Here is a 26,973-nt window from a genome sequence, read left to right on the forward strand (position 1 = left end):
ATGTGAACTTAAAGTGAGCCAGTCAGCACTCATTTACCTCAAGCAGACTATTTACGCTGCCAGGAAATCAACTGTAAATTCTCCTAGTCCCTTCTACACAACTTCGCTCTTCAAACCTCTAACTCGTATTCCTCCATCTTCCCTTTCTTACATCTATTTTCTCATTGAAACAGAAAACCACTGCAAGAGGCCTTTCGATGAACTCCCACCTCCACCCATTTACACTCTCTTTTAGTAGGACAAATTGCCTGCCCTCTGAACAATCAACCCCACCGCATCACCTTGCCTATTCAAAGACTTTACTTGGTGATTCTCTCCTACATCACTTTTTCCCTCTATACTAGATCTTTACCTTCAATATACATATACATGGTATTATCCCCTCTATTTAAAAGTCCTAACCCCAACTCCCCCACCAGTTATATTTTTTTTCTCATTCTCTTCACAAAAAAAATTATCCTCAGGAGTTGTATATGCTCTGTCTCCTAGTTCTCTTTTCCCAGTTATTCAAATCAGTGTGTGCTTTTAACATTCCACCAAAAACTGCCAAGAAGAAAACCAGTGACTTCATATTGTTATATCCAATGATTGTTTCTTAGACCTCCTTTTGCTTGTCCTATGATCAGTATTTGATGTAGATGATCACTCATTTGTAGACATACTTATTCACTTGGCTTCCAGGATCTTTTATCTTGGTTTTCCTTTTATCTCACTAGATTTAGTCTTTTGCTAGTTCTTTCTGCAGAGTGAGAATTAATTCCATTTACCGACAGAAACCTGAAGCCCAAAAAAGATTTAAGCAATTTAACCAGCATTTTAAGGCTGAGAAGTAGCAGTCAGGCTTTGTGTCTGATTAAAAGTTAAAGCTAGTTTCTAAGTGAAATAAGCCAATTACAAAAAAAAAAGACAAATATTGTATGATTTCATTTATATGAGGTACTAAAGTAGAACGGTAATTTCAGATTATGAAAGAATTACGGAGATGGATGGTAGTAATGGTTGCACAACATTATGAATGTATTTAATACTACTGAATGCTACACTTAAAATGGTTAAGATAGTAAATTTCAAGTGTATTTGCCACAATAAAAAAAAAAGACTGGAAAAAAGTCAAAGCAACTTTCATTATGCTTTGCTGCCTCCCTACTGATGGGAAGTAAAGCTATTTTTGAAACAGAAATGGGCTTTGATTGGGTAGCCAAAACACAGGAGGTAAAATAATCCTTAAAAGGCTGCTTGAAGAAATATAAATGGTGAGACTAATCATCAGCACAAGAAATAACACATCTATTCTTTGTTTTGTTAAATATTATTGATAAAACAAACTGTTCTCTTATATGTTAACTTCTTGAAAATAGAAACACAATGACTAAAGTTTTTCCACTGATGATACAAAATACCTAATACAGAGAGCTAGCTATGAAGTCAGAAACTGTTCCTGAATAGAGGGACAATCTGGCAAAGCAAGTGTCCTTTCTGAATGATATGAATATTTCAGTAATAACCTAGAAAATATAAAGTGTTGTGTCAGGCTACCAGAGCTTGATGAGACCAGCCCTTAAGATCACCCAAACACTATTATTCTAACTAAATTCTACTTAAAACAAAACAAAACAAAACCATCTGATCTTCATTGACTTTTCCCAATAGAATTTAACAATGGTAAGAAATTGGCTCTGTCAGGCTGAGGTTAGTATTTTGGTCTTATTATTAATCATTTGACTTCTCAGTAGATGTTGAGAAGTCTGGGGACGCCTGGGCGGCTCAGTGGTTGAGTACCTGCCTTCGGCTACAGGCATGATCCCGGAGTCCCACATCTGGCTCCCTGCCTGCTTCTCCCTCTGCCCATGTCTCTTCTCTTTCATGAATAAATAAATAAAATCTTTAGAAGAAATAAAAAAGAAGTTGAGAAGTTTGATTTATCAACCTCATGCAAGCCTACTTAGTTTTTTTTTATTTATTTATGATAGTCACACAGAGAGAGAGAGAGAGAGAGAGAGAGAGAGAGAGAGAGAGAGAGAGACATAGGCAGAGGGAGAAGCAGGCTCCATGCACCGGGAGCCTGACGTGGGACTCGATCCCGGGTCTCCAGGATCCCGCCCTGGGCCAAAGGCAGGCGCTAAACCGCTGCGCCACCCAGGGATCCCGCCTACTTAGTTTAAATCAAGGTCTAGAGTTTGATCACACTTCAGAGAATGGACAGAAGTGTTACTGAACTAAGAAATCTGAAAACCAGCTATGGACCTGGTATCATTGCACCAGAGTCATAATTTTGCCTAGGTAGCCAGCCACTCCTTTTCCTGTTTTTTCATAATGTGACATGGGTGGCCTTAAAATTCAGAGACAGGTCATTAAACTCGGATGCAGCAAGGAGATCATCTTTATTTTCCAATCCCTGAGAGTAAAGATTTGGAAGGGGGGGATTATGACAGCATATAAGAAATGATAGCATGTAAATTGTCTAATCACTATACTGTACACACTTGAAACTAATATAACTGTGTGTCAACTATAGTCAAAAAATAAAAATTAAAAAAAAAAAAGGTAGCAAACTGGACAAACTTTTTCCTGGAGCAGCAAGAGGAACACATCTGCTCACTGAGCAACACCCTACTCCCACTTTTTTTTTTGGGGAGTATGACAAAAACATAGCATTGGTAGAGAAAAAGATGTAAGAATGCATACAATTTAGAATGTTTCCCAAGACTTTGAAATCAACAAGCAGATCTCTCCTCTAAACAATCTGCAGTGACATACCATATTTTTATCTAAAAAGACTAAAAGGTTTCCAAAACAGACTTGAAAACTGCCAATGATTACAAAAGACTTTTAAAAATAGCTACGCCAGTCAGCAGGTATGTAGCACCTGACTTTTCATAATCCCCTATTCCTCCAATCTAATGCCAGGCGTCACTAACTGATCCTGGCAGCATAAAATCCATCCCCACTGTAAATCTCAGAGAAAGTTTTTCATTATCTTAGAATAATTATTCACCTTAAAGAAACAGAACATTATTTACCAACACAGAAAGATATGCTTTCATAATTAAACATTTTAAGAAATGGCTTAAAAATACAGAACTATAACCATTGTGGGAAAGTTAGTGTTGCAAAGCAGAGTTACGAACCACAACATAACTAATAAAACTATCCTGGAGCATTTAAACTAAGAGTACTCTATCTGCATAGCACAAACTTAGAAAAACTGTCATCTTAATAGGGAAAAAAAAAATTTGGAATCCACATATTCTCTACCCTACAATTCCAGAAATGCTGTGTATGTGTGTGTATAGATGTAGTGAGGGGGCTATGAGAGGAATCATAAGGAGGGTTTATAAGGGATTTTATCAGAATCTAAGGTAGAGAGAAAAAACAACTAAAGAAGCAGACTAGAATAATACCTTCACAAAGGTCCTTGCAAAAAGTTCTACAACATCTCACAGCTCCAGCTCTAGATTCCTAGATCCCTAGTTACAGCCTTTTATAGTAAATCAAATTTAACCATTCTTTGGCTAAGACTGGAACAGCCACTGGAGACAGGGACATAAGGAAAGGGATAGGAGACTCTGGTCTATTTTTCTGCCAGGAATCAACTTATACTCACAATCAAAATTGGGGACAACCAAATATCTGAATGTTCCCCATGGGAAAAGAGTGTGTAACTACAAAAACTGTCAATTGGGAGCTGAAATCCACTAATCATAATGTTCCATAGTCAAAAGGTGTGCCAACAGCCTGCCTCTCCCAATCCATACCTAATCTTCAATCTGAGGGGAAACCAACAGAAGTGCCTAAGAACCCACCCATGCCACATCTGAATAAAAAGCAAGTCAATACTGACTGGTCAAACATAAGTGTAACACACAGCACAATGATCATATAAAATCACTACTACAAGAGAAAATAGAAAAAAAAATAGAAAAAGAAATAGAAAATAGAAATAGAAAAATATTCTGCAAAAAATTGTTTCTTGTGCTTAAAGAAGCTAAAGAAAACATGATGAACAAAAATTACAAATAAAGAAGTCAACTATGGGACAACACAAACTGAAATAAAAAGAGTACAGATCTATCAGGGGAAGAAGTATTTGAATATTAGAATCTCTAAAACAAGATTAGGCAATAAAGGAAAGTCACAGAATACATAAGCATAATTCCCACAAAAGGCAAACGTTGGCAAAACTCAAACACACTTTTTTATGGAAAAACAAGAGATGATAATGTAATATCTAAGAGAGTAATTACCTAAGTTGTAACTCAGTATACCTACCCTTTGGTATTTACCAGAGAAATAAAAAATGTACTTCCAGAAAAATACATTTATATAAATGTGAATAGTGTTATTCATAGTTGTCAAAAACTGAAAACTGAAACCATCAACAATGAAAGGAAAATCAAATTGTGATATATCCAAATACTACTTAGCAAATAAAAAAAATTCAACTACTGATACATACACATATACACATATATAGATGAATCTCAAACATTACACCGAATATAAAAAGACCCAAAAGATTCCATGTACATGAGTTTGCAGTGATAACAGTGACTGCCCTTATAGGAATTGATGAAAGTATTCAGGATCTTAAATGAGGGTGATTTATACTGATATATGTATTTATCAAACTCAAACTATACATTTAAGGTCTATATATTTCACTTTATATAAACTTTCCCTTAGCTAAAAACATTCTGAACTCAAACACTTGGTCAAGTGTGAAGACAAAAGGACATTTTCAGACAAGCAATTACCAACAACATACAACCTCATGTACTTTTCTGAATTGCTCATTACAGTATTGTTTATGATAAAAGTACAATTTAAGTGACCATTAATAAGAATGTATGGTTAAATGAGTTACTATGCAGCCATACTATGGAAAATCATGCAGATGTGAAAAGAATATTAACTACTGGTATCATACTGAGTTGTTCACCTCACAGTTTAGGATTAAGGAAATAAGAATACTTAGGTTAAAGATGTTAGGACCCAAGATTTTCAGGGTAAGAAAACATTTATAAATCAAGGAAATTAAGTGAAAACAACAAATTGACTTGAGAATATCAGTATTAACTCATGATTTTATTTCTTTAAAGATTCTATTATTGATTTGAGACAGAGCCCACACAATGGAGGGACAGAGGAAGAAGACAAACACGCTCTGTGCTCAGAGAGGAGCTCGATCTCAGGACCCTGAGATCACGACCTGAGCCAAAATCAAGAGTTGGACACTTAATGAACTCTGCCACCCAGGCGCCCCTGAACTCATTACTTTAAATTTGTTTTTAACTACACACTGACATGTTCTAGAAATATTATTTTTCTGGAATAATAACACCCCTAATCCTCAGTTTTGACCTCTACTAACAAGAAAGCAAAGTTCTTTGTGTAAAATGGCCAATCACAAGTTTGGGGCAGGAAATGTATAAAATGTGTAAAGCCTGACACATCCTTTAGTGCCGAGAACACAAGTCAATATGACACAGGAGCCAGCTAAAAGGGGTCCTCACTGGCTGAAGCTGTGACAATTTGAGCAAAAAGAATCATAATTATAATGGAATGAAATACACTGAATCCAAAACTTTTGAATAACATGATCATTATTAGTGCTGCAGAAAACAGAGCAAGCAGGATTAGTAGCAGAAGGAAACTACAGCACTAATCAAGACATAAAAAAAAGCAAGAGGGGAGGGGAGAAGGGAGGAAAGAAAAAGCCATAATAGGTGCATGTCAGCCACCATCTGAGGCAGCTTTTAAACTAAGAAAACTGGTAACTAAAGAGAAATATTTGAGTGTTCATCTTTTCAGCGGGTACCACATTTCTGGTGACCACACAGCTCCAGTCGAACAATAGTCCTGCTTTACAAAAGAATGACAACTAATAAATGAAGAATGAAAATTAAAAAAAAAAAAAAAAGCAACATCATTTTGTAATTCCTTTTCTGGGCAAGGATTACAAATTGTGTTAAAACCATTATATGAATCACTGGCAGTGGTGTAATGCTAAAGTAATACCATCACCCAAACTGTTTTCTGATTGTAAGATAGAAAATGTTCAAAGGAGGAATAAAAGGTTACCTGCTTCATTAATTTTCGCAACACTAACCAGATACTGAGTTTCTCAATAAAACGACATCACAGAACATGAAGTACACATCAGCAGGTTTACCTTAAGAACTAGAGGAATTGACCAGATGACACCAAGGAAAAAATAAGACAAAATGAGAATGCAGGATCCTGCAAGATAACTGGTCTGCTACCTTCAACAAGCTGGACTACTTTAGATTTAAAGAGAATTAAGGGATATAATCAGGTGCAATAAATGGTCCCTATATAGCATCTACAAATCAGCAATGAAAGACATTTTGTGAACAGCTGGAAAAACATTTAATACCCAGTTCATATTTAAAATATTAATGAGAAATTATGAAATCATGTTATTTTGGCTATATATAAAAATGTTTGTTAAAAGGCACTCTGAAGTTAAAGAATTTATTTTAATTATATTGGCCAGATCTTTTTCAAGGAAATGGGAGTTACAGCCATTCTCAACTGACAAAATAAAATGCTAAATTTAACATCTCTCTTTTCCCTTTTACATTTTCTCCTCCATTCTTTATGTTTTATTTCTTTCTCAAACATGAAGGAGGAAAAAAAGGAGAAGGACAGAGGAAAGGAAGGAAGGGAACCAGGAAGAAATAAACTCATGTCCAGAAAAACCCTTTTATTCAACTCAACAGGCTCCTCTCAGAGCTACAAGTTAGAGTATACAGTTGACCCCTGAGCAACATAGTTGAAAATCCACATGTAACTTCTGACTCCTCGAAAACTACTAAGAGCCTACTGTCATCTGTAAGCCTTACTGAGAACATAAACATATAACACATATTTGGTATGTTGTATGTAGTATACTGTATTCTTACAATAAAGTAAACTAGAGAAAATGTTAAGAAAATCGTAAGAGAAAATACAGTTACATAACTGTACTGTAAAAAAAAAATCCACATATAAATAAACCTATGCAATTGAAACCCAGTATTGTTCAAGAGTCAATTATATATTTTTAAAAGATTTATTTATCCATGAGACACAGACTGAGAAAGAGAGAGGCAGACACAGGCAGAGGGAAAAGCTGGCTCCCTGCAGGAAGCCCGATGTGGGACTCGATTCCGGGATCACAACCTGAACCGAAGGGCAGCGCCCAACTGCTGAACCATCCAGGCATCGTCCCAAGAGTCAATTATATGAAGATGTAGTGACACTAACCTTAGTGTCAATTTATTTCTTCCAATCCAATTTTTCACTAAATCCAATGATTTTTACCTCTTTAGGATTTCTAAATCTCTCTTCACCATTTTCACTGCTACTGGTTCATTTTGCCCCTCGTCATTTCTCAGCTTCAAGTATTAAACAATATCCTCTACATCTACCTTCCAGAGTCCCAGAAGGAGTCCGTCCACTCTCCTGCTTAAACTAAGATGGTCCATCTGCCTAAAGTCCAAACTTCAAAGTCCTTTACAATCTACACTTAGCCAACCACGTTTTCACCTTTCTTCATCCACTTACACACATGCCACCCTATAAGGTCCTAAATTGATTAGAGCAAACCTACTTCTAAGGTGTAGTTTCTCAGTATGTGCTAATCCTTTCACCAAACAAGCTTCACCTTAAACTCCTACTCCACCAAGCTGACAAGCAAACTCAAGCCATGTGGTGGAGCCTTTGTAAGCTCTTCCCAACAAAAGCACACATTCACCATTTCCCCTCCCCTGCACACGGGACATTTACTCCAGCATCTATCACCCCACAAGGTTGGCATCGCCCAGGGTCTCGTCAGCTCTAGCACATTACACTAATGACCTGGACTAAACATTCTTTCTCTCATGATCCAGAAGCAGGTTTTCCTAGAAGAGAAATCCAAAAGCAACTAAGCACATCTGAATTATGCTTCATTAGCTAGCTTTCTCTACAGAATCATTCATTCAACAAATATTTTCTAATCACCTTCTATGTGCCAAGTACTCTGCCAGGTGCTAGGAATAAAGAATAAATAAGAAATATGTGATTGTGGAGCTTAATCCACTAAGGGAGCAAACAAAAGTTTCACAACCATGTATGTAATTACACTGCATCCCTCATTTTTATAGGCATTACTTTCATTAAGTGTACCTGTATCTAAGATCTTTACCTGCCTTTTTCCAACTAATATAATGGCCTCTTATATTTGGAATGTATGCCTTAAAATTACAACTAACCTAGGTACCACTCTCAAATTCTTCTTCCTCAAGTTGAGTTTTCATTACACTTTTGCAAAATTTAGGAAAAAGAGCTATTCTTTGTAAAGAACTGGAAAGTCGTCTGGAATGATTTCTGGTCCTATATACAAGCTTAAAACTATGATTCTATGGCACCCTCTCTCCCATCACTGGCCCTCCCTCAACTTTCCACTGCTTAGAAAATATTCAAACATCTTAGTTTAGAATTTAAAATACTTACTTTCCAGACGTTATTCCAGTACTATTCTTTCAATACAACTGGCAGACAACTGCCATCCTTCAAATATACTCCACTATCTTCCTTCTATTCCCCAATTATTACAAAAACACCAAGCCGTTACATGAATGCCACAAAAAAACAACTCCAACAAAAACAACAAAACAAAAACCTCAAATAAACAGGGCAGCCCCGGTGGCTCAGCAGTTTAACGCCGCCTTCAGCCCAGGGCATGATCCTTAGAGGCCCAGGATCGAGTCCCGCGTCGGGCTCCAGGCATGGAGCCTGCTTCTCCCTCTGCCTGTGTCTCTGCCTCTCTCTCTCTCTCTGTCTATCATGAACAAATAAATAAATAAATCTTTAAAAAAAAAAGATAAAAAAAAAAAAAAACTCAAACCAAGAAAAAACTCCCCTCTGATTATAATCCAAACAATTTATCCACAGGTACACTGAAAAATTGTGCATAACAATAAATACAAGTTTAACCTGGATTCTGTTCCTACCAAGGCATGTATGACATTTAAAATGTTATATAAACGGGATCCCTGGGTGGCGCTGCAGTTTAGCGCCTGCCTTTGGCCCAGGGCGTGATCCTGGAGACCCCGGATCGAGTCCCACGTCGGGCTCCCGGTGCATGGAGCCTGCTTCTCCCTCTGCCTGTGTCTCTGCCTCTCTCTCTCTCTCTCTCTCTGTGTGACTATCATAAATAAAAAAATTTTTAAAAAAGTTATATAAACACAGTAACACAATAATTTGATACCTTAAAAAAACAAAAACTCTGAAATTTTATTTTTTTTAAAGATTTTTATTTATTTATTCATGAGAGACACACAGAGAGAGAGGCAGAGACACAGGCAGAGGGAGAAGCAGGACATACAGGGAGCCTGACATGGGACTCGATCCTGGGTCTCCAGGATCAGGCCCTGGGCTGAAGGCAGCACTAAACCGCTGAGCCACCCAGGCTGCCCAAAACTCTGAAATTTTAAATTAATAGTAATTATGGCTGAGATGGCAGGCCTAACCACACCCTGTAAATTACTTACCTTCTGTTTTTTCCAGGTTTATTAGTTGAATTCTAAACATGAAAAACATTGGACTCTCTGTTAATAAAAGCCACCAGCCCCCTTGTACTAGATTCTTAAGTCTCCTTTAGACCTGCTACAGCTCACTTTAAACCTCAATCATTCTGACTCTCAATGTCATCACTATTCGTTTTCTTTTTCCACCATGACTGATTAAAAGTTCACACAGACAATAAACCTCATTCAGGAGCTGTCCTTAGCGGCAAAACTACCACCACCACGTCTAGTTTCACTGTGGCCAACCAAGCATTTAAAAACCTCTGCAAAAAAAATAATAATAATAAAAATTAAAAAAATAAATAAAAACCTCTGCAAAAGAGGACTATCCTAATCCAAAAAGCAAACTTAACTCCTAACTGTAGATCTGTAAAGTTCAAGGGCTACTCTCATAAATAACTAATGATACTACTGCAGGTATCTTACAACTCATGATAATTTCTCAAACAGGTATCTGAATTGGAGAGAGAGAATAAAAAGCTAGTGGAAAAAAACAAGGTACCCAAAGGATCTTACTAAAAACTGAAATTGTCATCTTGGTCTACTAACCTGCCCTTCCTCTATGATCCCCACCTCAGTTTTCAAAGCCAGAAACAGGAGTACAATCCTTAACTTTTTCCCACCCAACCCCAGCCTTCACATCCAGTCCCCCAACCCATTTTAACCTCCTAAATCTTCCTCTCAATTGCCTGCCTCAATTTCCTAGGCTCTTTCTTCCCTGAGATATGAGCTAACCCAACAGTCTCAGATCCATGTTCTTCTGCTGTCCCTCAGCTCAAATGCAGCCTAAACACCACCCAGTGTGACCTCCTAAAAATACAAGTACTTACCTCCAGGTCCTAAAACCACATCTCCTTCATCTTTGTACCCGTAGACTGATACTGTGCCTGACATAAAGGAGGCTTAAAAATGTGTTGAACTACACAGAGGAGACCCACACTCATTTTAAAAACAGTTTTTTGACCCAACCCCTGCATGCCTCTCCAGTCTTATCCAATTCCCATTTACCTCTCACCACACTCCAGGCTTTAGCATACGCTGTTGCTTCTGCCTGAAATGCTGTTCTCCTCCCCTCCAGATACCTTAGGGATTCTAGGCATCTTCAAATGCCAATCAGATATCCAACTTCAAAAAGGTTCTTCTCCCCTATCCCTCCCAAACACAGGAGCTTATCATTCCCTGCTTTGAGCTATTCCGAACCTTGAAGATATTTCTATAAGAGTATCTTTAACTCCACCCTATTTTTTTTTAACATCTCACCTACTCTAATACAGCTCCTTGTATTTATATTTTAAATATTTTTATCTCTTCAGAGCCTGGCAAATAATAAGTTCTTGATGAGTAATTTTAAGCAAATAATTCTTTGAATTTGAATTTTAATTCAAATAATTCAAGAAGATGTGATAGTTAAAAAAAAAAAAAGTGCAATATTTTGTAAGAGACAGGTGTATCAACAGAAGCAGTGCCAATTTTACCAGCAATAAGAAAAACTAATACCTAGGCTTCTAATCTTGAAGGCAAAATCTAGAAAAATCAGACAGAAAGGACCAAAAACTGAGAATACTGGTTCTAGGATAGCCTAGGATAAGAATCAAGGAGACAAACTTAAGGTTGAATTGTATAAACATAACCTTAGTGACATGCTCTAGCAAAATATGGGCAAATCCCGAACAAATGGGGGTAAGGGCAAAACTGCTGCAAGCCTATCTGCCACAGGGCACTAGGCAGGAACAACCAATGTTATTTGAGCATTTAATTCTCGTGACAGGGCTATGCAGCCCTTTCATGTACATTATATCATTTAACCCTCAGGACTCCTGCAAATAAATACTATCATTCTCCTTACAAACACAGGGAAGGTCCAGAGAATAATTTACTTGCTTGTGGTCACAGAGATTCTAGTGGCACAACTATGATTTAAATCCAAGTTTGATCCACAAGTCTGTGCTCTCAACCATTAGTCATTTACCTGTATTATTCTCAATTTAATTCTCAAAGCAACCCATAAGGTAGATGCTATCCTCATTTTATTTTAAATTAAGACATAGGGTTTAAATAATTTGCTCAAGGTCACACACACTTGGTAAGTAATAGAGCTGGGGGTTTGAACCTAGTAAAATCTAGCCACAAAGCCCCCTCACCAACTCTAGAATTCTATCACTGATAAAGCCAAGATCTCATGTTCCATCTCCAAATATTGTATTGCTGAGACCATAAGCCCTCCAGTTTCCTTCTCAGACGTATCATCTTCCAGAGCTAGTCCACACCTGCCTTCTTTACTCCCAAACTCTGCCTAATACTCTAAGACAGAAGAGGTCAAACACTATCATCTCAGGATGCTTACACAGTCTTAAAATTCACAAGTACCTCAAAGAGCTTTCATCTATGTGGGTTATACCTGTCAACATTTGCTGTCCTAGAAACCAGAACTAAGAAAATTCAAAATATCCATTAACTTGTTATATATAATAAATCTACCATATGTTAACAATTTATGAGAACTATTTTCAAAAACAAAGTAAAATTTCATGAAAAGAATGACACTGTCTTACATTGTTGCAAATCTCTTTAATGTATGACATACTTAAAGATAGCTGGATTTGCACATCTACTCTGAATCTGATCAGATATCACACATCATTTTTTTTGGCTTCTGGAAAAGTCCACTGTACACGTGTAAGACAGTAAGAATGAAAAAGACAAATACCATCTTAGTAATATCTCTAAGAACTATAGCCAACTCCTCCTCCCCCCAAAATCACATACACAATTTCCTTAATAAATCCTTAAGTAGTACAAAAATAAGTTTCAGGACAAATTGGTTTAACTAAAATTTCCAATCAGTAAGACCTCTTTGGGGCACCTCGGTGGCTCAGTGGTTGAGCATCTGCCTTTGGCTTAAGTCATAATCCCAGGGTCCTGGGATCGAGTCCCACCCACATGGCCCTCATAAAGCGCTTGGGATCGAGTCCCACATGGCCCTCATAAAGTCCCTCATAAAGTCCCTCATAATCCCAGGGTCCTGGGATCGAGTCCTCCCAAGGCCCATGTCTCTGCCTCTGTGTCTCTCATGAGTAAATAAATAAAATCTTAAAAAAAAAAAAAAAAAAAAAAAAAAAAAGGTCTCCTTGAAAACAGGGATCTTGAAATTATGGTAAAATATTCCTCCAAAAACACAGCTGAACAGCAGGATGTAGCAGTCAATACCAATCTCTAAAAGGAAAAGACTGGCAAACCCATCTGTATCCACAGTGCCCAACCCAGAACAGACCGCCTGTAACAGACGGACTACACTGCTGTTAAAACACAATTCTAACCATGTGCATGTGCCCAATAACACATGAATGAATACAGAGAGTAGTACACAGAAGTTTCCTATGTGATAACCTCAAGAAGCCACCAATTTTAAAGGCCAAAACGGTTCAAATTCTAGCAATTTCATTCCACCCAATAAATTAACTCAAAATACAACCATAAAGACACCAAGTATAGGCCACTCACAAATTTCAACCCAAAATAAATACAAATATTTGCTAGGTTAGATTTTTATCTTCTACATTTGAAGTCAAACATAAAGTACAGAACAACATACTAAGACAAATGTGATCTGCCATCTAATCAGCAAAAACTGAGTGTTCACTTAATACGGTGTTAAGTCAAAACCATGATTTGTGTGGTAAAACCTCACCAAGATCAAAAAGATAAGACAAGTGACGCCATCAATCCTAAGTGTGCTCCTTAGCATGAGATTACCAACAACCATCCGGTTTACAGCTTCGGCACCAAATAACAGCTGATGGAAGCGAACAGAAATCTTTTCATTTCTCTATTTTTTTTTTTTCAGATTTTCCATAATCCATTTGCTTCTCCCTCTCTTTACAATGACTTGTAATAGTATAGCTACCACTATTTAGTGAAGATTTGGGGCTCTTGAGGCACTCAATATTTATTCTAGCTGCTAATTCATAAATACAATCACTTGGGAGGTTTTAACCCACTCATTCTTTTTTTCCTCTTAAAGAAAATTATTGGGGATCCCTGGGTGGCTCAGCAATTTGGCGCCTGCCTCCCTTTGGCTCAGGGCGTGATCCTCGAGTCCTGGGACCGAGTCCCACGTCAGGCTCCTGGCATGGAGCTTGCTTCTCCCTCTGCCTGTGTTTCTGCCTGTCTTTCATGAATAAATAAAATCTTAAAAAATAAAAAAATAAAAGAAAATTATTCATGATATTGACCTTACAAATCATCAAGAAGCCTTTAATAACACTAGAATATTGCTCTAAAACTACTGAACGATGTTTCAGAAGCTTTGGAAAGAAATCTAGCGCAACTCTGTCCAAATGGAGTTCCACTATACACGGCTTTTTTGACAGCATATGTGATTGCCTTTTCCTAAAACAGTTGAAATGCTTTAAAAAACTGGATTTTGGACCAGCATGAATAGTATTCTTATGTGGACTTTCATGAGGTTTTTTATTTATAACCTAAAACAGAATCAAAAATAATAAGAATCTGCCAAGCAGCTCTATTTTATCAACATGATTAGCCACCAGTGTAAATGGTTATAAGTTTGGGGCAGCAACTGTGTCTCCCTGTATTTTTCAAATCTGTATCAAAGGTCCATTCCAAGCCACAGCACCATGAGTGTGTGTCAGGACAGAAGTGGGGGAAGTACAGTGAAATTAAGAACACAAACTAGAGTCAAACAGACCTATCTCAAGAAAGATGTGTTTACATTCACCTTTAAGATTAAAGCTTCCTTGGGATCCCTGGGTGGCACAGCGGTTTGGCGCCTGCCTTTGGTCCAGGGCGCGATCCTGGAGACCCTGGATCGAATCCCACATCGGGCTCCCGGTGGATGGAGCCTGCTTCTCCCTCTGCCTGTGTCTCTGCCTCTCTCTCTCTCTGTGACTATCATAAATAAATAAAAAAAAATTAAAAAAAAAAAAAGATTAAAGCTTCCTCATTTACAAAGAAGCTATCTATCTCACAATTTTGGTATGACGATTAAATAAGATAACACATGTAAAGCACAATGTCTTGTACATTAGTAGCATTCAACAAAGCTATTTTTTCCCTGTGACTACAAATCCCTAAGTCTGAGTTTCTCTAGTTTCCCTAAAATTAGAAACCAAATGGTAATTCTTTAAATGTCCCAAATAAAGTACGGTTTTCACTTTCAACAATTTTAAATGAAAATATATGAAAAGCTGTTGGTCCACAAAACATGGCAGTTGGCTTCATCAGATACTGCTTTATGATGCTGTGGTATTTACATAGAACTAACTATACCATCTTGTGAAAGAAAAAAACTGCCCCCCAAAAAGCTCAGTGCAAATAATATTTTTGACTTAACGTGAATTCATCTTCATTTCTTCTTGGTCTTTAATTATCAGGGACTCCTCTAATACCCTTTTTCATCTATCCCACTCACACGTCCCCCACTCAAAATCTGCCTAGTTAAAAAAATCTATATACAACAGCTAGATGAATGGAGAGAATCACCTGTAATGCTCTTTTTTGGATAAAAGATCACGGATTAATTTCTGCTTGGCTAGATCTCCACATGCTTACTTTTTAAGGTATATTTTTGTAGCAAATGACTTTGAAAGAAAATGACTAAGCCTAATGATTCCTTCTCTCTCTTTTTTTTTTTTAAGATTTTTATTTATTTATTCATGAGAGATAGATAGAGAGGCAGAGACACAGGCAGAGGGAGAAGCGGGCTCCATGCAAGGAGCCCGATGTGGGGAACCCATCCCAGGTATCCAGGATCACGCCCTAGGCCGAGCTAAACCGCTGCGCCATCCAGGGATCCCTAATGATTCCTTCTTTGATACTATTCTACATTTAGGGGCACCTGGGTGGCTCAGTTGGTTAAGTGACCAACTCCTGATTTTTAGCTCAGGTCATGATCTCAGAGTGAAGGGATCTAGCCCTGTGTGGGCTCTGTGCTCAAAGGGGAGTTGGCTTCAAAGTTCTCTCTCCCTCTCTCTCTCTGCCCCTTCCTCACACTCTTACTTGCACTCCCTCTCTCTAAACCAAAATAATAATAATAAAATAAAAATAAAAGTGCATCAGACACTTCGTTCAACTCTGGACTATTGAGCACAGGACAAACACAAACCTAGCAAGGGGTATGAAAAGCAAATGTTAGTCTTCCAGTAATTTAAGACTGAAAGTTCTAACATTATGATTTTACATCAGATCTACCTCCAATGAGGAAAATTTTCTTGTTTTTGAAATCACAAAGAAAATACCTTCATGTGACCAAACAAAGTCAATCATTTCAGCCAATCATATCAGGGAAAAGCCTTAAAAAAAAAAAAAAAAAAAAAAATATATATATATATATATATATATACACATTAGAAATTCATTTCCTCGGTTTTGGACTTAAAGAAAACATAAGACTGAAAAATAATATAGGTGTCGACCTTCTCTCAATCCCGTCTCTTCTTTAAACTATTACCTTCTTTCCCTCTTTTCCACTTTAAGTTTTTCAAACAGCAGTCTATAAACTTTTTCTTAACCTCCCACTTGCTCAAAACCTAACCTAGAGTCTGACTCCCACGCTCCCAAGTCTCAGAAAAATTTTCTCTGCTTATATTCACCTAACCGCCAAATCCTAAACCATTCTCAGAGCTCATCCTATCCTAAACCTGGCCATCACTAGTCACCACTGAAAACACCCTCTTGGAGACAGAACGTAAAGACTGCTAACTCTGGGAAACGCACTAGGGGTGGTAGAAGGGGAGGAGGGCGGGGGGTGGGAGTGAATGGGTGACGGGCACTGGGTGTTATTCTGTATGTTAGTAAATTGAACACCAATAAAAAATAAATTAAAAAAAAAAAAAAGAAAGAAAACACCCTCTTGCTCAGCGCTTCTACTTCTCTTAGCATCTGTAATTTTGCTCTCTCCTATTCTCCTATCTCTTTAATCATTTTATTGCAGTCCTGTCCAAAATGTAATATTGGCTGTTTCTTTTCTTTTTTTTTTATATTGGCTGTTTCTAAGGGTTCCCTTGGTCCTCTCCTTTTCCTTTTCTATATTAACGTGAGCTCCATGAGTAAGTTTCACACTTACATGTACTTTCATTCTCAGCACATGCCAAAATGCTCAACTGATTCTCAAATGGGAACCCTACCACCCCCAAAAAGGTGAAAAGCATTTGTTCATACACTCTTCCCAAGTGATGCTCTAAGTTCCAACACTAACTATATAGTTGTCAAATCTATAAAATCCCTAAGCACTCTCTGGTCCAGATAATACTTATTAGACATACCTACCTAAATATCCAGCAGGCCATGTGAAACTGAAGAATCAAAAGCAAGCCATTCCACTTTCCTTGTCTAAACCTGCTCTTCTTCCTCTACTTCCCAAGTTAAACCATACCAAGTTATCCAAGCTAAAAAACTTCTGAATGGTACACTATTTTTATAACTCATCGCTAATCTATCCCTAATTCTGTTATCTTTCAAATTTATCTGATCCTTTAAAAAAAAAAGATTTTATTTATTCATTCATGAGAGACACAGAGAAAGAGGCAAAGACATAGGGAGAGGGAGAAGCAGGCTCCCTATGGGGAGCCCGATGTGGGACTGGATCCAGGGACCCCAGGATCATGACCTGAGCCGAAGGCAGACACTCAGCCACTGAGCCACCCAGGTGCCCCAAATTTATCTTATTCTTTTCCAGCTCCTATTATGTCCTTGACCTCTCACAAGGACTTAAATGAACTCTCTGACCTCAGTTTCTTGACCCCTTTCATCTAACCTCCACATTTTTACTATGTGTCTCCTAAAAAAGCGTGTCACAATTCCCCCACTCCTATCCAGTTAACCTCTCAATGGATCCCCATTATAGACAGACAGAAGTCCTAACATTTAAAGAAAAAGCCTAAGACTATTCACTGACTGTTTCTGGCCAACCCTCCTGTCCTCATCATTGCATCTTGTTTCACAGTCCAAGTTGTATGTAACCTCACTTTGCACATGCTTCCCCTTCTCCAGGAAAAGTCCTACTCAGCCTGACAAGTGCCTATTCACCCTTCAAAACTCGGCTCAAAGACCTCTAAGATGACTCCATCAAGTTTCCCAAACAAAATTAGCTATTCCGGGATCCCTGGGTGGCTCAGAGGTTTGGCGCCTGCCTTCGGCCCAGGGCATGATCCTGGAAACCCCGGATCGAGTCCCACATCAGGCTCCCTGCATGAAGCCTGCTTCTCCCTCTGCCTGTGTCTCTGCCTCTCTCTCTCTGTATGTCTCTCATGAATAAATAAATCTTAAAAAAAAAAAAATCAGCTGTTCCTTCCTCAGTATGGCCCAAATGCTTTGTATATTCCTCATTACTGTATAATCTGATGAGTGCTTTATTGGTTCATTCGTCTTTATACCCCACCATAAATCCACTTGGGACAAAAGACCATAAGCCCCATAAGGATAGCAAATCTATACATGGCGCCTGACATATGGGTGTTTGAGTATTTTTGGAACCAAGTTTTAGTACTATTTTAAAATGCTGTATTCACGTATAATTAGTTCTGCTATATTGCTTGTTCTGAAATGTGAATTCGTTCCAATGTGATTGATATATCAGGGAATGTGAGCACAAAGTGAAATCCTCATTTGCATACCATTTATCTGCATCTAATGCACTAGATGAAGGTAGAAAACTGCACCTAGCTGAAATGAGCTGTGCAGAAACAAACAAAACACACATACCTCAAACACTATCTGCCCCATGAGTTCGCTATGTGTGTGATAAGCCACACCCACCCACCCATATCTGGTGTTACTCTAACATTCCATGTTAACCTTCAGGTAACCATGTAACCATGTTACCATTCAGGTAACCTGCCTTCTACCATTTCACAGAAACTCACAAGCAGCAAACCTTTCCATGCCCGTCTCCACAAGCAAAACTTTCTCAATGTAAAGTGTCCCATTTATTACAGCATTTATATATTCATTCCTTAACCATTTCACATGTCTAAAACCGTGTTACCATTTTCATCAGGTTTATTTTTAACAATAAGCCACTAAGTTTTTTAGTGTTGTGTTTTGATTTCATTTTTTCCTTTGGGCCTATAGTTTTTACTGCACAATTTTGCATAGCATGGTAACTTTCATGAACCTCTATGCTGCTTCACAGCAGAGTGGGCTACATAAACTATCAGCTCTATGATGAACTCTTAGACTTTAAGAAAATTTCAATATTCCAACTGCAGTAAGTTACTGGAGAGAAAATTCTGGCCTCCCACAAGATTCACATACATACAGCCCATGTCCCAGCAGACTATTAGGACAGTCACAACCTTTAAACTTGGTGTCCCTCACTTCTAGTGAGCAGAGGGTGGTTTTCTCCAGCTTAAGCTCTACAGTCTGCCTAAGCCTAGCTCAAAAAACAAATGCCCGAAATTTCAAGTGTACCATTTTATGGGTTTCATCATTTTGACTGCTTTTAACTTCTAAAACATCCTGACATTTTGATTTCAAATAACCCTCTGTTATAAGGCAATTGGCCAAACCCTCAAGTTCGTTATATAAGGAACACAACAGACACTATACCCAGGTTAAAAAGATTGAGAGTCACTAACTCCATACTGTCTCAAAAGTGACTTTATATTTTATATGTAGGGCCTCCACTAAATCCTCCACACTAGATGTCAAAGTGGTCTATTAAATCACCTTGCTCCCCTAATAAAAATATTTCGGCTCCTCCCTTTTGGGATAAAGATAAACTTCATGTTTAGTTGAGCAAACACCGTCCTTCAAAACCTAGGACACACACCTATCCAGTCACTCTCTTGTTCTAGTACACCTCACTACTGGCCTTACCCCAACTCTTGTCATCTCAGTACACTCACCACTCTCTTCTATTTAAAATGATCCCCTCTCCCTAGTTTGACAAACATCTATTCCAGGTCATTTTCTGTAAAGCTGCTCACACGTCTTCCACAAATTTAATGATCCTTTCTTCTATTCTCTCATTGCACTATGTACACCTTCTATGCCTATAGACTACATGGCAAAAACTGCGTAGAATTCATTTTTGAATTCTCTGAGTCCAACGCTGTACCCAGAATATGCTATTCCTTGACACATAAATGAAGTTATCAAGAAAATACAGATGGATGAAGGAGAGGTAAAGGCCAGAGAAGCGGTAAGGTTAAGGCAACGTATGTATAAGTCCCCATTTTGGACACAAGTAACTTTCTCCTCTTTAATATTTGTTCAAATACTAAAATATGGTGCATTCCACTGTACTCTAATGCACCAGGCTCTGTATACATAAGTTTACAGTTTATTCAGTATTTCTTAATTTCATATAGCATTTTCTTAATCACACTTTGTTGTAAAATGGCTACCTTGGTAAAGTGAGTAGCAGCCAAGTTTAAGGAAACAAGTACATCAAGATGGAAGCTAAGGATTAACACTGAAATTGGAACATTTTTCTAGACAATAACGTTAAGTTCCATTCACAACAATAAAGCGTATACAAGCACTGCATACCTACAAATCCAAGCCTTTTCTGCATTAAAATACATGTCCTTAGCTGAACCTATTTGGACCTTTCCAAAGCGATAAACACTTTAAAAGCAGAGCTTCTCAGGGGCTCATGAGTAGCTCAGTGGTTGATCCTGGGATGGAGTCCACAGGGAGTCTGCTTCTCCCTCTGTCTATGTCTCTGACTCTATGTGTTTCTCAAGAATAAATAAATAAAATCTTAAAAAAAGAAAAAAAGGAAGGGCTTCCCAACCAGTCTACTCTGCATATGGGGAAGTTGCCAGTGTGCAAATATTGGTCTCTTGCCCTTATGACCCAAGGTCTACAGCTGTGAGCACCACTGACCATTTATTCCAGTATGCCTTACATACATTATGCCTTTCATTGCACTAGGATATGAAAAACGCTTATGCTTCAAACAACGTAAGAAGGTTAACATGTACCTAGTGGAATGCCTAAGCACTGACCGAAATGTGAATTTATCACTACAAGTACAGTGGGCAAATTCCTTTAATGCCTTTATCTGCAGCAAGGACCAAGTTCTATAATCAACTTAACAGTCTGAAATTTAAAAAAAAAAAAAAAAAAAAAACAGTCTGAAATTTCACAAAAATTGTAGGTTCAATTTGCCACCAAGATTTAAGAAACCTGAAAACACCTACAAACCAAGTATGTATTCAAAGGGCTTCTTCAGGGATCCCTGGGGGGTGCAGCGGTTTAGCGCCTGCCTTTGGCCCAGGGCGCGATCCTGGAGACCCGGGATCGAATCCCACGTCGGGCTCCCGGTGCATGGAGCCTGCCTGCTTCTCCCTCTGCCTGTGTCTCTGCCTCTCTCTCTCTCTCTGATGTGACTATCATAAATAAATAAAAAAAAAAAATTAAAAAAAAAAAAACAAAGGGCTTCTTCATCAACATTACCACTGAGACACTTCTGAAACTATGCACGTATCAACTCTCAGAGCAAATCTTCTCAGTCTCACAAGAAAACTTGTCTTCTATTCCATTCTTGTTTTGACTACTTTAGTATCTTGTTTAACTGCAAACTGAAGAGACACAACTACCACAAATAATTTCTACCCATTAAAACACCTTCTGCCCTCCCAAAAGAACTAATCTCCAGCAAATACCACATAGACTCATGTGCTTTCCCTCTTCACTGCAAGCACGTTGGCCACGTCACTTGAACCTTTCTAGGTCTGTTTCCACAGTCATAGCTTTTCAAATATTTTGTTTAAAGCATGTTGACTAGACTAGATCACTGGTCAAAAAAATATGAAGCAATTTTAACTCTAACAGACATCACATTCTGAAGACTGTGACAACTGTTCTGACAGCAATTACAAAGAAAATCTTCAAAACCTTTTGATCTATGACCACATCAGCCCGGAAAGCCTGCAGAACTGTTCTGGAATGGCAAACCCTAGCGTCCGGTGAAAAACAATCAGTGCCATTACCCGCCGTTTTATTTTTCACTAGTTCATACTCCCTCTCTTCCTCCCTAAAATGAAATTTCCAGACACAAGAATGTAAGAAATTCCATACTAGCACTAATGAGACAACGCACCTAGAAAACAGTAAGTATGGGAACTCAAAGTCAAGCAGATTATTTAAATTACCTCAGCTCAACACAGTACACGCAAGATGGGTCAAGCAAGGGTACCTGCACAATGCTGTCATCTGCGGGAACAGTTAAAGAAAAGATCACAGGTGTTCCTTAGCAGGCTCTCTGGGGGGAAAGGGAGGGAGAAAAGTGTCAAAGAGAAAAAGTTTCCAAAGAAAATAACGACTGGTGTTTAGAAATAAAAAGGGAGACATGCGGTTGGGGTTACGGGAGGAAACTGCTTCCAGTAAGTTCTGAGCGATACCAGGAATCTCTCCGTCGGGGGCTAAGTAAGGGCCTCTGAATCAGGTCCCCGTCACTCCCGCCCACTTCCCCCCAGTCTGCGTTCAGATGAATTCGAAAGACTTTCGGGGTAGGGGGTCAACCGCTGGTTTACCGCGTTGCGGTAACCGCGAAGCTCCACACTCCACGACGCACAATCCCACACGGCCACTCCGCCAGAGTTGCCACCCATCCCGGCCGAGAGGCGCGGACACCCGGCTCGCCGCCCGCGCCCCGCCCCCGCCCCCGCCCCCGGCGCGCCCCGCCCCCGCCCGCGCCCCGCCCGCGCCCCGCCCCGCCCCGCCGTCAATCAGCACCCCCCGCCCCCCGGGCTGGGCGCGGGGGCGCGGCCTGGGAGCCGGCCGGATCAGCACGGCCGCACTTCGGAGGCCCCCGACAGCCGCCGCTTCGGCCGAGCCGCGGGCTCGCCAGCCTCACAACTCAAACCGCCCGCGCCGTGGCCCCGCGCGCCGCGACCGAGCGGGCCCCGCGCGCAGCCAGTGCGGGGAGCGCGCCCGGCCGGGCCTCGGGCCCGCCGTGCTCACCTCTCGGGGTGCGCCGCCTTCCTCCGCCGCTGCCGCCGCCTCCTCCCTGTGAGTGCAGCGGGGTCTGACCTGTGGAACCACCATACCAGTCCCGCCCGCTGCTGCAGCGCCGCCGCCGCTCCGCCGCCGCCTCAGCCGCCGCTCTTTGTTCCCCCTTCGAGCGCCACCGCGTCAGCCGCCCCGACGGGCCACCGCTACGCCCTCCCGCCCTCTCGGCCTCCCGCCTCGCCCTCCGCGCTGCGCCCGCTGCCGCCCTCGCCTCCGCGCCGCCGACGCCGCCTCCACCGCCGCCGCCGCCGCCTCCTTCGCGCCCCCCTCGTTTTCATTGAAAGCAAACAAGCATCATGGCGGCGGCCCCGTCCCCCAGCCAGCGAGCACCCCGACCGCCGCCGCCGCTCCAACATCCCGGCCGCCCATTGGCCGCCGCTGCCGGGCGCGACCATTCGCCGTGCGGCGGGGGGGTCGCTCCCCAAGCCCCGCCCCCCGGCGCCCCTCCGCGCTGCGCGGCGATGGGCCGGCCCGGCACTCTCCGGGGCCCCGCTCCCGCCCGCTCCCGCCCGCTCCCGCCCGCTCCCGCCCCGCGCGGTGTTCTGTCCCGCTGGGTCCCTGCTCTCTCCCGCCACTGCCCTCCGTTTTGCCGTCCGTCCTCTCTTTCTGGTCTGGTCTCGGGCTGTCCACTTTTGTGTGCTGTCTTCCCACCGTTTCCTCGCCTCCTTCCCCTCGTTCCGCTGTCCGTTGGTGGGAATGCGGGGCGGCCCGCGACCTGACTTCAGCCGCCGCCGTGGCCTGCCCGAGGAGGCCTCCGGTCCTGAGCAGCCGCCTGCTGCTTGCCTCGAACGGGCAGGAAAAAATGAACTCGTGCCCCGTTTCGGCCCATTCAGGGCCGCGCAGTACAGTAAGTAGGCTGTGGTGGAGGGGTCCCAGCCAGAGCCCCAGCCCGAGGTCTGCCTTCGGAAACCGAGCTGTCGGGCAGCCCGGGGGGCGCAGCGGGTTAGCGCCGCCTGCAGCCCGGGCCGTGATGCTGGAGCCCCGGGATCGAGTCCACGTCGGGCTCCCTGCGTGGAGCCTGCTTCTCCCGCTGCCCCTGTCCCTTGCCCCTCTCTCTCTCTGTCTCTGTCTCTGTCTCATGAATAAATAAATAAAATATTTTTAAAAAGAAATCAAGCTGTTGTCCTTAGGTGGCGAGGAAGGCGAGCAGAGATCACTGGGCATGGTGCTTGCTTCGGGGCACGTTCCTGACAGGTGGCTGAGACCCCGTGCTGGAGCCAGACTGTACAGAGGAATCCGGCCCCACCCTGGCCCTAGTAAGTTCCCCGTCTAGGCCGAGAGAGACGTCCAACAAACGTTCTTTAGAGGGGCATGCATGGGGAAAGGATGGCCGTCCGTCCACCTACCAAGGATAGGCAAGCAGGGATGGGTCACTGGCTCCTGGAAAAGTCAACCCTGAAGAAATAAACGGCTGTGAAATTGGTCCCGGAAATTAACAGTAGCAAAGAAGTGAGACACCCCCTCAGGGAAGATGGACTTGGGCTAGGAGGTTATGGGAAATGGATGGCTGCTTGCCGCTGAGGTGCAGAGGAGAGTAGGAAGAGCGAGGAAAAGAGGAAGGACTGAAGCTGCTGGAGTTCCGTGCTTGTTTCTCCAGCATGGCCTTGGGATGGTCCTTACCTGTATTCTTCCAAAAAGTCAAGTGACAGCCTAGTCCTCAAGTGCCAGAGGACACTGGAAGGGGCTGGGCAGCACCAAAAGCCCAGCAAGGGCGAGGGATTGATAAGACAAGTGCAGACTGACCCCTAAGCATTCCTGTCCATATGCTCCAACCCCAGACCACCAAGTACTGGCGTCCAGCTCCTGCTATTCAGTATCACCTACCTGAGGGACTGATAGCCATCTAGGTCTCTTCCCCCCACTTGAGCACTGTGCCCTAGCAACTGATGCTGTAGCCTGGACAGACAGGTGCCTTTTGGTAATTCATCCTCCTAGAGGGAGCTACTTTTTATAATTGGCACAGGGTATATGGAGAATGAGAAATCATAACGAAAAACTTAGTGCATAAGACAACTTTTTTATATCTTATGATTCTCCTGTCCAGCTAGACGGTTCTACTGGTCTCACTGGAGGTCTCTCATGCCTATACCTGAGGTGGTGGCTAGGGATTGGATGTCTGCCATCTCAGGGCCCCCCGGTGAGACCTGTATCTCTGTGTAATGTTTCATTCTGCTTTTCTGTGGCCTCTTCCTCCAGCAGGTCATTCTAGATGTCCTAGTTGGCAACCTAGCGCTCCATGAGGAAGGAAGAAGAAGCTGGCAGGCCTTCTGCGGAATATCATGTTCTCTGTATTCTATTGGTCAAAGCAGTCACAAGCCCAAGCCAGATTCAGGAAGAGAAGATATAAGTAAGTCAGGAGCTGCATGCACATACAGGGAGGATGGACTTATTCAGGGCCATCTCCTTAGGCTAGGTACCACAGAGAAGGTACCAATGGTGGCCTTCCCTAAGCACATCCTGTTCTCTGTGAAGAGAAACCACCAAATGCCTCACCTTTACAGATCCAGATCAAAGAGCCTCATGTGTTAGGCAAGACTTCCCCATTGCAAGTTATAAAACCCCAACTCAAATAGGCTTTATGCAGCAAGAGGTCATTTATGAAAAACAAACAAACAAACAAAACGAGGTCATTTATGTACACAGATGTCATGTAACTGAAAAGTTCAGGCATCATAAGATGTCCCCAAAAATCGATCTGACTCCCTCACTCTGCTCCTCTGGTCTGCTCCTCTACACTAGTGTCCTCACAGACTTTTGACCAGGCAAGGAAGATGGCCACCAGCATCTGCTTCTACCAGATTCTACCAGTTTCTCCATGTGGATAGAGTACTTCTTTCCTCATTGTTCCAGCAAAAAGCCCAGGACAGTCTCTCACTGGCCTGGCCTAAGCCCCATCTCTGTGTAACAAGGCATGAGGTCAGCCCTACATGAACCAAATGTATCAAGAGGGGGCAAGGGATTCCTCGGGGAGAGTTGAGGACAGCTAAAGAACAGGAGCAGATTCCATCTCACACCTCTGAGAAGGCTTCCCTGGTTAGAGTTGGTCACTGTCTCCTCAGCTCTCCACCCTCTGTCCCTCCATTAGGGGACTTAGCAGAAGATGCTCCTGTCTCCTGCCATGCTGTGAGCTCACATATAAGTCTGACTCACGTTGTCGCCTCCATGCCACTAACTGGGATTGCTTTTGAGGCTTTCCAACCTGCAGGCTTTCCCAGTTTCTTCCTCTCTGTTACGAGAACCTTGGCCACTCAGCTTTGATAATCTGATGCTTTCTCTCAGGGTGGAGACTTGCTGGCTAGGGACCAGAACTGATGACCAAGATCTCTGACTCCCCAAAGACATGGATCCACCCTAGTCATCTGTCTCTTTTTCTCTTTTTCTCAAGGCCTTCAGGTCACAGTTTTCTTCACAAAGGTCCCTTGTCCATTGTTTTAACCTGCGGTTGGTTGAAAACTGTACTCAAACAGCTGTAAGACAAGAAAGGAATTAGCTGGCCTAAACAGCTTTAAAGGGCCAGGAAATAGACATCAGCTTTAGGTGTGGCTTGATCTGGGGGCTAATGCCACTCAGTTCTGCTCACCTCCATGTTGGTTTTTATCATCAGGGACCACACTGAAGCAGAATGGATGCCAGCTCCTGCCAGACTCCATAGACATCCTGGGCCTGCCTCATTTTCATCCCTGAACCAAATGCCACATTCAGGGCAATGTTCCATCCTGGCCAGGAAGATGTCACATGCCCACTCTTGGACCTGGATTATCTTCAACATCACTCAAAGCATATATGAAAAGAACTGGTGGGGGGAGAGAATTCCCCCCAAAAAACTGAGGCTGCTGTTTCTCGAAGAAAGGAATAGATGTAGAAAGGCAGAAAGAAGCAGAGGTCCAAGGCCTCTGTATCAGCTGTACCTGCTCAGACCTCCTGCTAGTTGCTTCTCTGGGAACCCATCCAGTCCTGGTTCAACTACCAGTACACAGTGAGGAGAAAGTGCCTTGGTGCCTCAGAATGTGGGAGACAGGGTGGGGCTCTCCCATTTCAGAGCTTGGATGCTCTCCCTGAAGACTCACTGTAAAGAAGTAGTGGGAACAGGCAAAGGCTGCAAATCCATTTCTGTTTTCAAGTGTATTTTTTTCTAAGGTTAAACCCCCTTTTTCCTTGTTGTATAAGTAATTTGCGGTCATGGTTTCAAAAATGCTTAAAACCAGGACACCTGGGTGGCTCAGCGGTTGAACATCTGCCTTTGGCTCAGGGTGTGATTCCCAGGGGTCCAGGATCAAGTTCCTCGTCAGGCTCCCCACCGGGAGCTTGCTTCTCCCTCTGCCTATGTCTCTGCCTCTCTCTCTGTGTGTCTCACATGGATAAACAAATAAAATCTTAAGAAAAACAAAAAACTTCAAAAATGATTAAAACCAAACAG

The 26,973-nt window shown here is 41.7% G+C and overlaps 1 protein-coding gene and 1 long non-coding RNA gene across 7 annotated transcripts in view; one reads left to right on the plus strand and one right to left on the minus strand.

Annotated features, from left to right (window-relative positions):
* CNOT6 (CCR4-NOT transcription complex subunit 6) overlaps positions 1 to 22,715 on the minus strand; it is a 69,951-nt gene extending 47,236 nt beyond the window's left edge. The window contains exons 1-2 of one of the 5 annotated variants that reach the window (XM_038551711.1): positions 22,509 to 22,715; positions 21,698 to 21,807 (exon numbers count right to left, since the gene is read on the minus strand). The gene's annotated coding sequence lies outside the window, so the exon portion shown is untranslated. Of the gene's footprint in view, positions 1 to 20,743; positions 20,872 to 21,697; positions 21,808 to 22,508 lie in introns of those variants that run through there. The other 4 variants (XM_038551707.1, XM_038551706.1, XM_038551708.1 and 1 more) reach the window with 4 other exon arrangements.
* LOC111097976 lies at positions 22,440 to 26,663 on the plus strand. Of its 2 annotated transcripts, none has more exons than XR_005366481.1 (4): positions 22,440 to 22,556; positions 23,687 to 23,812; positions 24,753 to 24,903; positions 26,161 to 26,663. It is a non-coding gene; the product is annotated as an uncharacterized LOC111097976 (long non-coding RNA). The 2 variants fall into 2 exon arrangements; XR_005366480.1 differs by lacking the exon at positions 22,440 to 22,556 and adding an exon at positions 23,060 to 23,403.
* Positions 26,664 to 26,973: the final 310 nt, after the last annotated feature.

The sequence above is a fragment of the Canis lupus genome, chromosome 11 (assembly GCF_011100685.1).
Source record: "Canis lupus familiaris isolate Mischka breed German Shepherd chromosome 11, alternate assembly UU_Cfam_GSD_1.0, whole genome shotgun sequence".
NCBI classification, from domain to species: Eukaryota; Metazoa; Chordata; class Mammalia; order Carnivora; family Canidae; genus Canis; species Canis lupus.